Genomic DNA, 11,068 nt, shown 5'->3' on the forward strand with positions numbered 1-11,068 from the left:
TCCCGTCTGAGAGACAAGTCCCCTGCCGTCGTGCATCTGGAAGATTGCCAGGGTGAGTAAGTGGACGGATCATTCTACCTAGAAGAAGTATTCCTCATAACGCGAGACGCCAACCAGCCTTGGCCAGTAACGAAAGTGCTGAGAAAGAAGAAGGTGAACGGTCAGAGCTTGTCCTTTGTTCGCTGGTTCGATTACGACAAAGAACACGACAGTGGTGTTCCGAGCAGCGACGTGGTTACGATTGGGAAATGACGTCAGACATCTACGTCCACCTCCTCTTGAACGCCAGCATGGATAAGTTTCCATTCAATACACTCAATGCCTTGGCGGTAGCTCTCGATAGACCGCTTCAGTTCTCGAATCGCTATAAAGTCGGTACAGATGGATCTCAGCATACGCAACGATTTTTTTAAATATCGGATACAAAAAGCAAGACGCGAAAATCGAGGTTTCTTTAGAGGACACGGATGAGACCGGGATAGCTTTTCGCGTCACCTCGGATGTTGAGAGGGATTTAGGAAAAGCCCTTTCGGAATTCAACGTTACTTTCGCGTACAATAAATCGTGATACGACTTCGTCTTAGCCTAAGACGTGAAAGCCCTAGAAATGGATTCTCGGCTCGCTCAGGCGCTCGACGCGACGCTCACATCGCGCGAAGCAGGTCGTGCGGTGAAGCCTCCCAAAATCAGCGAACGCGAAGCCACCTCCGTCTTATTCGAGCACGCCGTTTCCGCTGCTTTCAGCGACGTCACTTCGAATTTAGAAACCACGTCCCTATGTAACACACCAAACCAGGACGCCTCGCTATAATTCGGGGATAACGTCTCTGAAAATGCCGAAAGAGTTGCACGTTCTAGAGGAACCCTTTTTAAAGCTGCTGCGGTTCACGCCCGTCCAGAGACAGGAAGAAACTGTTCTCTCACCGTAGCGCGTCAAATTTCTTTCACGATTAAGACGAAAATCCTTTGATCGTTGCAAGTACATCTGCCTCCCGGCTATTATGCTACATACCAAGCACTCCTGGCAGCGATAGTCGAACGCGTTGGCGAAAGCGCGCGCTTAAGCCCCGACCGCACCGAACAGAAATGCAAAATTCTGCTTTCCGAGGGCACCACCACCTTAAGACTTTCCGAGTAGCTTGCCGTGTTTTTGGGCTTCGAATCGGGTAGCGTGTACACGGGAGAGGAGGAGGATGCCACAACCTCCGTCGAGGTGCTCCTGGAACCTGCCTTTCACAACATAATCGCCTACCCGGATATCGTGGAACCCACGTACGTGGAGAGCGAGAAAAAAAACGATATAAAAAATACTACCTTGTATCCTGGCGAGGATGAACAACAACTCACCCCTCCGGGAATTGTGTTACGGCGAACGTGTACCGGACTTCGCCAAGATGGATGATGTCGTCGATGTAATCTTTGATGTCGTTGGTGCCGGGAACTTCTATAGGATTTCCCACTGTGGATGCAACCTCTATGAGGTCTGTCTTGCAACGCCGTCCGCCCTGGGACGTGTCCTCGAATTGGGCCTGACGGTCGCCGAGCAGTTCTCCTCCATCGAGCTCTGCGGTCCTCGCTCGGTCAATGTGGTGCTGAAGGTGGTCCCCATGTAGGTGGAGGGATAACAATTTGATGGATGACATGACTGGTTCAACGATCGCAAAGGACGTGGAACATTAAGGACTGGTACTAAGAAGGTCCTCATGGAAATGGGTGAAAGACACCGTTGCCTAAGTTCATGTGGATTTTAGATTCTCTCATTCAGTGCGATTACCCGGGCGTTAAGCGTGTCTGTAGCGGATGCAAAAAGGAGGGACACTTCAGGTCTGCCTGCAAAATGCCCTTCTGCGAGCGTTGCTCCACCTTTGGTCACACTACGGATGAATGCCGCTCGCGTTGTCGTCGGTGCCGCACGAGGCATACCCAAGGACCTTGCCCCGCGCGTGTGTCTTATGCGGCCGTAGCCAGCGTGGAGTTCCCGCAGCTGCCCCCGGCGCAACGGAGTGATGACAGTCCTTCGATTACGCTGGATCAGGTGGTGGCGATTCATGACGATGATCCTCTGGGTAACAGACGACGAGCCGAGAGGAGGTGTAGTTGAATCTCTTACACGTAGTTGAGTCTCTGACAGGCTTGCTACCATGACCACCGACACCTTTAACGCACACCTCTGTCTGTGCTTCGTCAGTGCCATCCGTGACTTCTCTTGTTGACGTGCATGTGCCAGTCGCCAGTCCCGTTGTGGCAAACGATCCCACGGGTGTTAAATGTGCGTCTGATTGCGATGAGAGTGCGGAGCCGACTACTGTGAAGAACCAGCCAATGGAAGGCGGCCCATCATGGCAGCGATGTGGTGTGAAGGCAGCAGCCGGGGGATCTCATCCGAAGAAAAGGCGGAGGAAACATCCGACTCTCATCCGCGAGCTATTTGGTTCCGAGGAGACTGACAGTGCGTAGCTGCGTGTCTGTTTTTTTGGCGAACCATGAAAATTGTCTTTACGTTATGCGTGGTAATATCCCTACTTCTCAACATGCGTGTTATAATTGCCACTTTAAACACTAACGAATTAAGGTGTGCGACGAAGCAGGCAGATGTCGTTGCTTTTGGTTGGGGTTTGGCTGCTGATATATTGTTATTACAAGAGACACACTTTTATTCAGCTAGGGATGTGGTACAGCTTAAGACACCCTGCCCTTGATGCCACCCTGCCCTAAGATGCCCTTACAGTGGGAGGCGCTGCGCGTTGCACCGCGGACACCCAACCAGCCGCCTCTGCAGACTAGCGATCTTTTTCGAATTTCACCTTCCATGGCGGGCGCGCAAAGGAACGCGCAACAGGGCACTCGTAAAGCACAGGCGGTGCCTTCTAATCCGTGGAGAAGTCGCAAAACATCGTGCTGTGGTACACAACGTTCCTACGCAGTACGCAACTTTATTTGAAGAATTGCATTATATAGAACCAGAGGCTTTTTCTTATATGTGACAGGCTGAAGACGTTGTCGTAGTTAAGAAAGGTCTGATTTTCTTCAAGCACAACTAACAGAAATGTAAAATACGCTTTGTTAATGCCTCTAGTTCTTGTGTTAAATTGTTTTGTTAAAAAAAAAGCTCACTGTTGGGCTACTTCTGTCTATTGGGGTTTGTTATAGTTTGGTACAGTTCCCAATGAGACTCATGTTATTTTTCTACAGTTTCTTGTAACAGTGTATATAGTTCATGTATGCTCGCTGTATATACCATGCTCATCTTGTGGAATAAATTTTCTTATTTCGCCTTTTACTAAACGGATCTGAACGAACGTGTTGTTGTTTGCTCCCGTTGTATCTTCGGTAATTTTTGAGTTTGTAGTGGGCTTGTACATCCCAAGCCCCGAGGTGGGTATCCGTGGGTACCCTACGGATTTGGCGACAGCACTGCAGCAACACCTCACCTTCTGTGTTCACGCGTCGGAGAGTGTTAGGGCGAAACCTGTGCTGGATGCCGTGGCAGCTGCAGTCACTCTGAAGAATCTGCGCTCGGTGTGCCCTGCTGGATATGGGCGGTTCTTCGTGACGGTTCACACCATGGGTGCCGTCAAAATACTATGGGGGACCCTGGCAGGCACGACTTACCTTCTTGTTTCATTGGCTTCGAAGCCAGAGGTGGTTACTCTGCTGAACCTACCCACGGACCTCCCGGATGACGACGTTTCCATATATTTTCCCTTTATGGGAGAGTGCTCAAGGTACGTCGTGAGTGGAATCAGGACTATCCCGCTGTTGAAACTGGAAATTTTACGGCTCTGATTGAAGTGCAAAAGGAAATACCCAACTTCGCGTTCGTTCGCGAATTTCAGACATTATGCTTGTACTCCGGAATGAAAAAGCAATGCCGTCGCTGTGGCCTCTTGCGGCACTTTGCGGCCGACTGCTACACTCATCTCAGCACGTACGCTAGCGTCGCTCACCAGCAAGACCCCACTACCAGAGATGAAGCCAGGAAGAACGAGCAGGAGGCTTTCGAAGGAGCTCTGCAGGAAGTTTTGGGAGCATCAGCCGAAGATTCCATGAAAACTGCCTTGAGCGTGGCGAATGAATTGGAGGACCAACCTCGGGAAACTGATGCTCAGTACTCAGAAACCCCACAACGTTGGCGACTTCAGTTAGGGTCAATGCCATTGCAGGACCAGAGGCGACAGCAAATGTGCCGACTTACGGTGCCTGTGAAAGCATCGAAGATGAGGCAGCCACACGCCTGGCTGAATGCAGCAACGAGCAACATGAGTCACAGCAGGATAACCGTAAAGGATCCCGTGCTGTGCAAGAAAGAGGATCCGACGAAGACACCCCTTCAACAAATGCAGGTGCTCGCCCCAAAACATAGCGCGTGTGTCAACAAATCAAGAGGTCACACTCGTCTGGCAGTTCCAACAACGTCCAGTCACTTTCTGCGTGTCACCAGCTGCCAGGGCAACTTGCTTCTTTGGACAGACTGAGGGCTCAGCCTCTCGAGCGAAAGAAGCCCAAGGCAGACACCTAGGCATCGTTGATGTAGCCCCATTCCGAAGTCTAAATTATGAAGATAATATATCTTAATGTCAGAGGACTTCGTCAGCACCAAAAACGGAGGATGATAGGGTCTCTCCCTGAAGCGTCACAAGTGAACGTCGTCTTTTCTGCAGGAAACACACTTCAGTACTCTGCAAGAAGCTAGGGCGTTTTAAGACTAATCCCGCCACGAAGGGTTTCTTCAGCTTTCGAACGACCCGTTCTTGCGGAGTTGCAATTCTGCTTACGAGTCGCTTCAGGGGCAGCGTGGAGTGACGCTCATTTCGCGTTCAGGGTAGAACTATCACTGTGGACGTCACGCTTCAAGTACATGTCTATCGCCTAGCGTCGGTGTACGCCACGGCCGATTATCAGTACCGAAATGATTTTTTTTCTCGATGTGTTGGCCCTTCGATGGTAGAAGTGCAAGGGTGCAGGCGAGTTGGTATATGTAAAACGATGATAAAACCTGAGACACGGAACAGAAAAAAGACAACACGACACCTTCTCAAACACAGCAACCGATTTAATGACAGCCTACACTCCCAATAACCTCCTGATGGGTGGAAAGGGGGAAACAAAGGGAACACTAAAGCAATTGCCTCGTGACTTAATTCCTTTGTACTCAGCTAAGAGTCGCCCAAACGGGTCACACACCTTTTTCAAAACACTGGTCTCTTGGAAAAGCAGGAAACAATTGCGACAATCTTTCAAGTGTTCGACCAATTAAGAAGTTCCTGAAAGGCTGTTGGCGTTTCTGTTATGCTCCAAGAGCCTATGTTTAAGCATTTACCAGACTGTCCTACGTAGCAAAAACCACATACCCAACGCATACGGCTCACTCAACAAATTGGGTCTTGTGTGAAGTACGGCAAACTGACTTATCAGGATGAAAGGACACTAGAGAGCTTAAACGCGCAACATTTGGAAAAACAACTTGAACATCGAACTTCTTTGCAGCGGCTAGAATGTTATGAGACATAGCATGAAAATATGTAATGCAAATTCGTGCAGAAGGCTGCTCAGAACGACAAGGTTTTACACGACCTATGCCCAGGAAACACTGTAGTAACTTCGACTGGAACAAAGCAGGACCAAGTCCCGCTTTTGTTAAGCGGCAAACCTGATGGCGAAGACTGTCAGAAACAAAATGGCAGCAAGACTTATTTAACGCAGGCCGGACGAGTGAGGCCACAATGCTTGGCTTTATGACTTTGGAATGAGAGCTGTTTACGGGAAGTAACGGCTTGCCCCCAGATTTACCACACGCCCAGAGTAGGTGACACAACCTCAGAGAAAGGTCAAGACACTGAAGTCTACCATCAACTACACGTTCAACAGAGAAAAGTAGATCAGGGGGTGAGGACCTCATTGCCTGCAGAGCTTGAAAGACATGAGCGACATCCGTTGAAATAGCTAAGATGTCACCTACATAACGCGTAAGAAGACAAGGAACAGAGCCCACAGAACTCAAGAATTGGTGTACAGCACTATCAAGAACATTGAGGCAGATTTGAGACAAAATCGGAGCTACAGATGAACCAATACAAACCTCATCAAATTGTACAAAGAGAGATTCACTATAAGAAACAGTGGTAGAACTGAGATACAATTCCAAAATCCGAAGAAACTCACTCAGTGACATGGCGGTAGCGGATTGAAATGATACAAGCTGGCTTTCAACAACCCACCTAACACGGCGGAGCAACTCGTGTACATTTAAAGAATAATATAAGTTCATTATGTCAAGAGAATCAATTTCACACTTAGTACCACCAAACCTGGACAACCGGGGATTAACTCATCTGAACTCTTTAAGGGCAAACAGTTGGACAGACGAAGGGAGGTCAAGGAAACCTTCAGAAAACAAGAAACCAGCTCATGCTACGAGCTTGTTTCACTGACAACAACTCTGAATGGCATGTTCACCTTAGTGTCCTTCAGGAGAAATTTTACAGCCAACGCACAACACTCTGAATCTCTAATTTTCTTTGAGAGGGCGATATCCGCTTGGGTAAAGATTTCGGTAATTTTCCGTTTCAACGACTTTAAATTGCCAGAGAAGGGTTTGAACAACCTGTTAAGGGCACCTCCGCCTTCATTTCGTACACCGGCCGCGGCAAGACAGCAAAGCGGCCATATTTGTTACATTCAACATGGGCCAAAGCCATGCTTTTTAGTTCACGCCTTACAGTACCTAGAACATTGGACAGTTGTTTGCAACTCCCAGTCGACATAGCCGAAGATGGTAGGCGCCCCACACATTGTTCAACATATGCCATTTTCGCAGAGGGTTCGTGTATCCTAGAGGCTACAGTTTGAACAGCAGAAGCCATCCCGATTTTAGACGGCTTAATTGGAACACAGAACTTGCGGGTTTTCGAGAGAACAGACGAAACTTGGGATGAGAGCGAAACAATGGCTAAATTCAGAAAACCGCCGTCATTGGTGCTGTGCAAAGCTTCACAGGTTTTGCTATGGAACCCGATGTGCGATTTAGAACGGTCCCAGCCACGACCAAAACTAACAACACATAAGTCGTGTCCACTGATGAAAGTATGCCGTCAATCTATAGTCAGGCCCAAGCACCAAGAAACATAAGTTATCCACCATGGGACGCAGGTCTTTCAGATGAGAAACCAACAGATTCTTCTGTACACGGAGTAGCTTATACGAGGAGTGCTGAGGGAAGAGGGCGCAATCAAGCGGGATTAGTCCACGTGGGGGCAAGACTTGGTGGCGAAATCGGAACTTGAGGGTGCTGATCTCCACCTCCACTCCTGCCGGCATGTCACTGTGTGGGTTTCTTCGAGTTTTGGAATTGTATCTCAGTTCTACCACTGTTTTTTATATATTAATCACTCTTTGTACAATCTGAGGCGTTGCTCCGATTTTATCTGAAATCTACCACGATGTTCTTGATAGTGCTGTACACCAATTGTTGAGTTCTGTGGGCTCTGTTCTTTGTCTTGTTACGCGTTATGTAGATGGCATCTTTATTTATGTCAAGGGATGGCACTCTTGTTTCCCAAGCTCTGCGGGCAATGAAGTCTTCATCCCCTGAGGTAGTTTTATCTGTTGAATGTGTAGTTGATGGTAGACTTCAGTATCTTCTTCTTTCTTTGAGGTTGTGTGACCTGTTCTGATGGGCGTATGGTAAATCTGGCGGCATGCCGTTACTTCTAGTAAACAGCTCTCATTCCAAACTCATTGTGGCCTCGCTCGTCCGGTGTGCGTTAAACAAGTCTTGCTGAACATTAAATAACTGGTGTTCTGAGGCTTGAACAACATAGAAGGGAGAAATACATACAAAGCCTCAATTTGCCTAATAAATTAACGATGAAAGATGAAAGTCCCTGAAAAGGTTAGCCTGCTGTAGGACTCGAACCCACATCTTCTGGATTGCCGGTCCAGGGCTCTGTCAATTGAGCTAAGCTAACACGCCTTCACAGCGACTTCCAGGGTGCGTCATCTGAAGGGACAAACCAGCCACTCTCTCTCACTCATCCTCCTTTCACTGTTACATTTTTTGCTCACTCATACACACATTCATACGACTGGATCGACGCAGACGGCAACTGGTTGAACCAGGGTGTCGGAGCGAATCGAAAACCGGAACCGAAGACCGAAAAAAAAAAAAACGCTATTTTGGTGCAAACCGGAACGGAATCGAAACCGTATACGTTTTTTTTCGCTCAGGGAGGAAACAGAAAAATGTATTTAACGGTGAAAGAACTGATGTTCTGAGGCTGGAACGACAAGGAGGGACAAATACATACAAAGCCTCAAATTTGCCTAAGAAATTAACGATGAAAGATGAAAGTCACTGAAAAGGTTAGCCAGCTGTAGGACTCGAACCTACACCTTCTGGATTGCCGGTCCAGGGCTCTACCAATTGAGCTAAGCTAACACGCCTTCTCAGCGACTTCCAGGGTGCGTCATCTGAAGGGACAAACCAGCCGCTCTCTCTCACTCATCCTCCTTTCACTCTTACATTTTTTGCTCACTCATACACACATTCATACGACTGGATCGACGCAGACGGCAACTGGTTGAACCAGGGTGTCGGAGCGAATCGAAAACCGGAACCGAAGACCGAAAAAAAAAAAAACGCTATTTTGGTGCAAACCGGAACGGAATCGAAACCGTATACGTTTTTTTTCGCTCAGGGAGGAAACAGAAAAATGTATTTAACGGTGAAAGAACTGATGTTCTGAGGCTGGAACGACAAGGAGGGACAAATACATACAAAGCCTCAAATTTGCCTAAGAAATTAACGATGAAAGATGAAAGTCACTGAAAAGGTTAGCCAGCTGTAGGACTCGAACCTACACCTTCTGGATTGCCGGTCCAGGGCTCTACCAATTGAGCTAAGCTAACACGCCTTCTCAGCGACTTCCAGGGTGCGTCATCTGAAGGGACAAACCAGCCGCTCTCTCTCACTCATCCTCCTTTCACTCTTACATTTTTGCTCACTCATACACACATTCATACGACGGGATCGACGCAGGCGGCAACTGTTGAACAGGAAAGAACTGATGTTCTGAGGCTGGAACAACAAGGAGGGACAAATACATACAAAGCCTCAAATTTGCCTAAGAAATTAACGATGAAAGATGAAAGTCACTGAAAAGGTTAGCCAGCTGTAGGACTCCATCTTTCATCGTTAATTTCTTAGGCAAATTTGAGGCTTTGTATGTATTTGTTCCTCCTTGTTGTTCCACCACAGACGACGCCTTTGGAAGAAAGACGATGACCCCCAGCTCTGACTTCAGAAGATCCCGGAACGTACGTCAGGGCAGTGACACCACACCGGACAGCGACAAACGAACCTTCCAGAACGTGACTCATCGACGAACGCCAGGTGGCGCGAATACACAAGATTACGTCAGCAGGCTGGATCCATAAAGGCCTCGGACAGTCTTGTTGCCTCTTCTGTCCCGAAGAAGGAGGAGCTTCCCTCCGAAACGTCGACACTTCCCCATTTCCTAAATAATGTTTTAATTATGTAAAATAAACCTTTCTTTGTATTCTATTAACACCTCAAATCCGTCGCTGTGTACCCTTTCCTTTCGCTCATATATATATACCTCCAAACCTCCCGGTCTCCCGCCACTTTCGCGAACCCGGCCATTCCTTCAGTGACATAACTGTATTCATTTTACAGTCAAGTTTCACCTCCAACCGCAGCAGACAACAACGTGAGTCTTATTTAATCCATAAATTCCAATGCACAATAAACGAAGACCCGGGCATATTGTCCACAGTCCGCAGCCTCAGCTCATGATCAGGTTTGAGCACATCGACCCACTTCCGTTCTTTCTGCCGCCTCTTCCTTTTATCTTTACAGATCCCCACTCCCCAGTGACGACCAAGGACAAAGCTCCTGGAAAAAAAACCCAAGACCAGCACCCGTTCCACGTGCGGATTCCTCCTCTCTCGTAACTCTTCCCGCCCTTCTATAAGCGATGACCCACTACAATCCCCTTTAGTCCTGTGAAAGGCGACGCTGTCGCCGAAACGTCGACCCCTGTAACATGTAAATAAACCTTAGTTCTCTCCCGTAATTAGTTGTAATACATTTTTTAAACTGTCCCTCAAGGCTTCTGAATCCCTTCTTTACCTTTTCTGTACTTATATACTTACGTGCCCATCCGTACCCCCTGAATCATCAGCATATCTCTCAACGATGGCCACCGACCGAAGAGGACCAAGGAAGCCCGTGCGGAAGTATCCCTTTTTTGCTCCAATCATAGCTGTAGTGGGCGATTCGCAAACCAAACACTTGTATTCTCATTTTGACCCTAGGTCCAGGACGGCGCCGATGTTTGTAACCCTAAGCGGTGGCCGGATCTCGGACTTTGTGGCGGAGATCGACCTGTTGCCGGCCAGCGTGCGAATTGTCGTTCTTCATTGTGGGACGAACGACATGCCGCATTCTGACCCCCAGCAGACCCTTCTTCTTTACGAGGCCCTTGTCCACCACATCCAATCAAGAGGCGGAATAGAACAGGTGATCTGTAGCCTTGTTCTCCCGAGATCGCACAATCGCAGACGCAATTCTTTTGACAGACGGACGGAGTTTCTCTGCAACGGCAGAGCGTACGCGTTCAACAAGCTGCTAAGAGACCTTTGTCGCCGCAACGATGACCTCTTCTATTTGGACCATGCCTTCGAGCGACAGCCCCCCACCCGAGTCCTGGCTGCCGATGGTCTCCATCCCAGCTTCGCTGGGGTGTGGATGATGACCCGCCGTCTTCAGTGCCGTCTCGCAGTGTCCCTGAGACGCCTCCCAAACCGTCGTCCGGGACCAACAGTCCCGGATCCCAACTGGCCAACACTACAAGAAGCAGCGGCAGTTCGAACGAAACCTACAAGGCAGCGAGGGAACGGAATTCGTACGGATTGACTGACCGGCGGTGAGTCTGCACAAATTGATACATCACAAGCTAGCACTTTCTCATTCTTCAGACTTAGAAAATTGTCAGATAAATTAGCAAGGTACGAATCTCACCTCGATGCCCTAGAAACCTATAAAGCA

General features: G+C 48.5%; 2 non-coding genes across 2 annotated transcripts; both read right to left on the reverse strand.

The window, feature by feature from the left end:
- Positions 1-8,364: 8,364 nt before the first annotated feature.
- Trnaa-ggc (transfer RNA alanine (anticodon GGC)) lies at positions 8,365-8,437 on the reverse strand. Its single transcript has one exon. It is a non-coding gene; the product is annotated as a tRNA-Ala (tRNA).
- Positions 8,438-8,834: 397 nt separating this feature from the next.
- Trnaa-ggc (transfer RNA alanine (anticodon GGC)) lies at positions 8,835-8,907 on the reverse strand. The gene has a single exon. It is a non-coding gene; the product is annotated as a tRNA-Ala (tRNA).
- Between the last annotated feature and the right edge of the window lie 2,161 nt (positions 8,908-11,068).

The sequence above is a fragment of the Ornithodoros turicata genome, chromosome 1, assembly GCF_037126465.1.
Source record: "Ornithodoros turicata isolate Travis chromosome 1, ASM3712646v1, whole genome shotgun sequence".
Taxonomy (NCBI): domain Eukaryota; kingdom Metazoa; phylum Arthropoda; class Arachnida; order Ixodida; family Argasidae; genus Ornithodoros; species Ornithodoros turicata.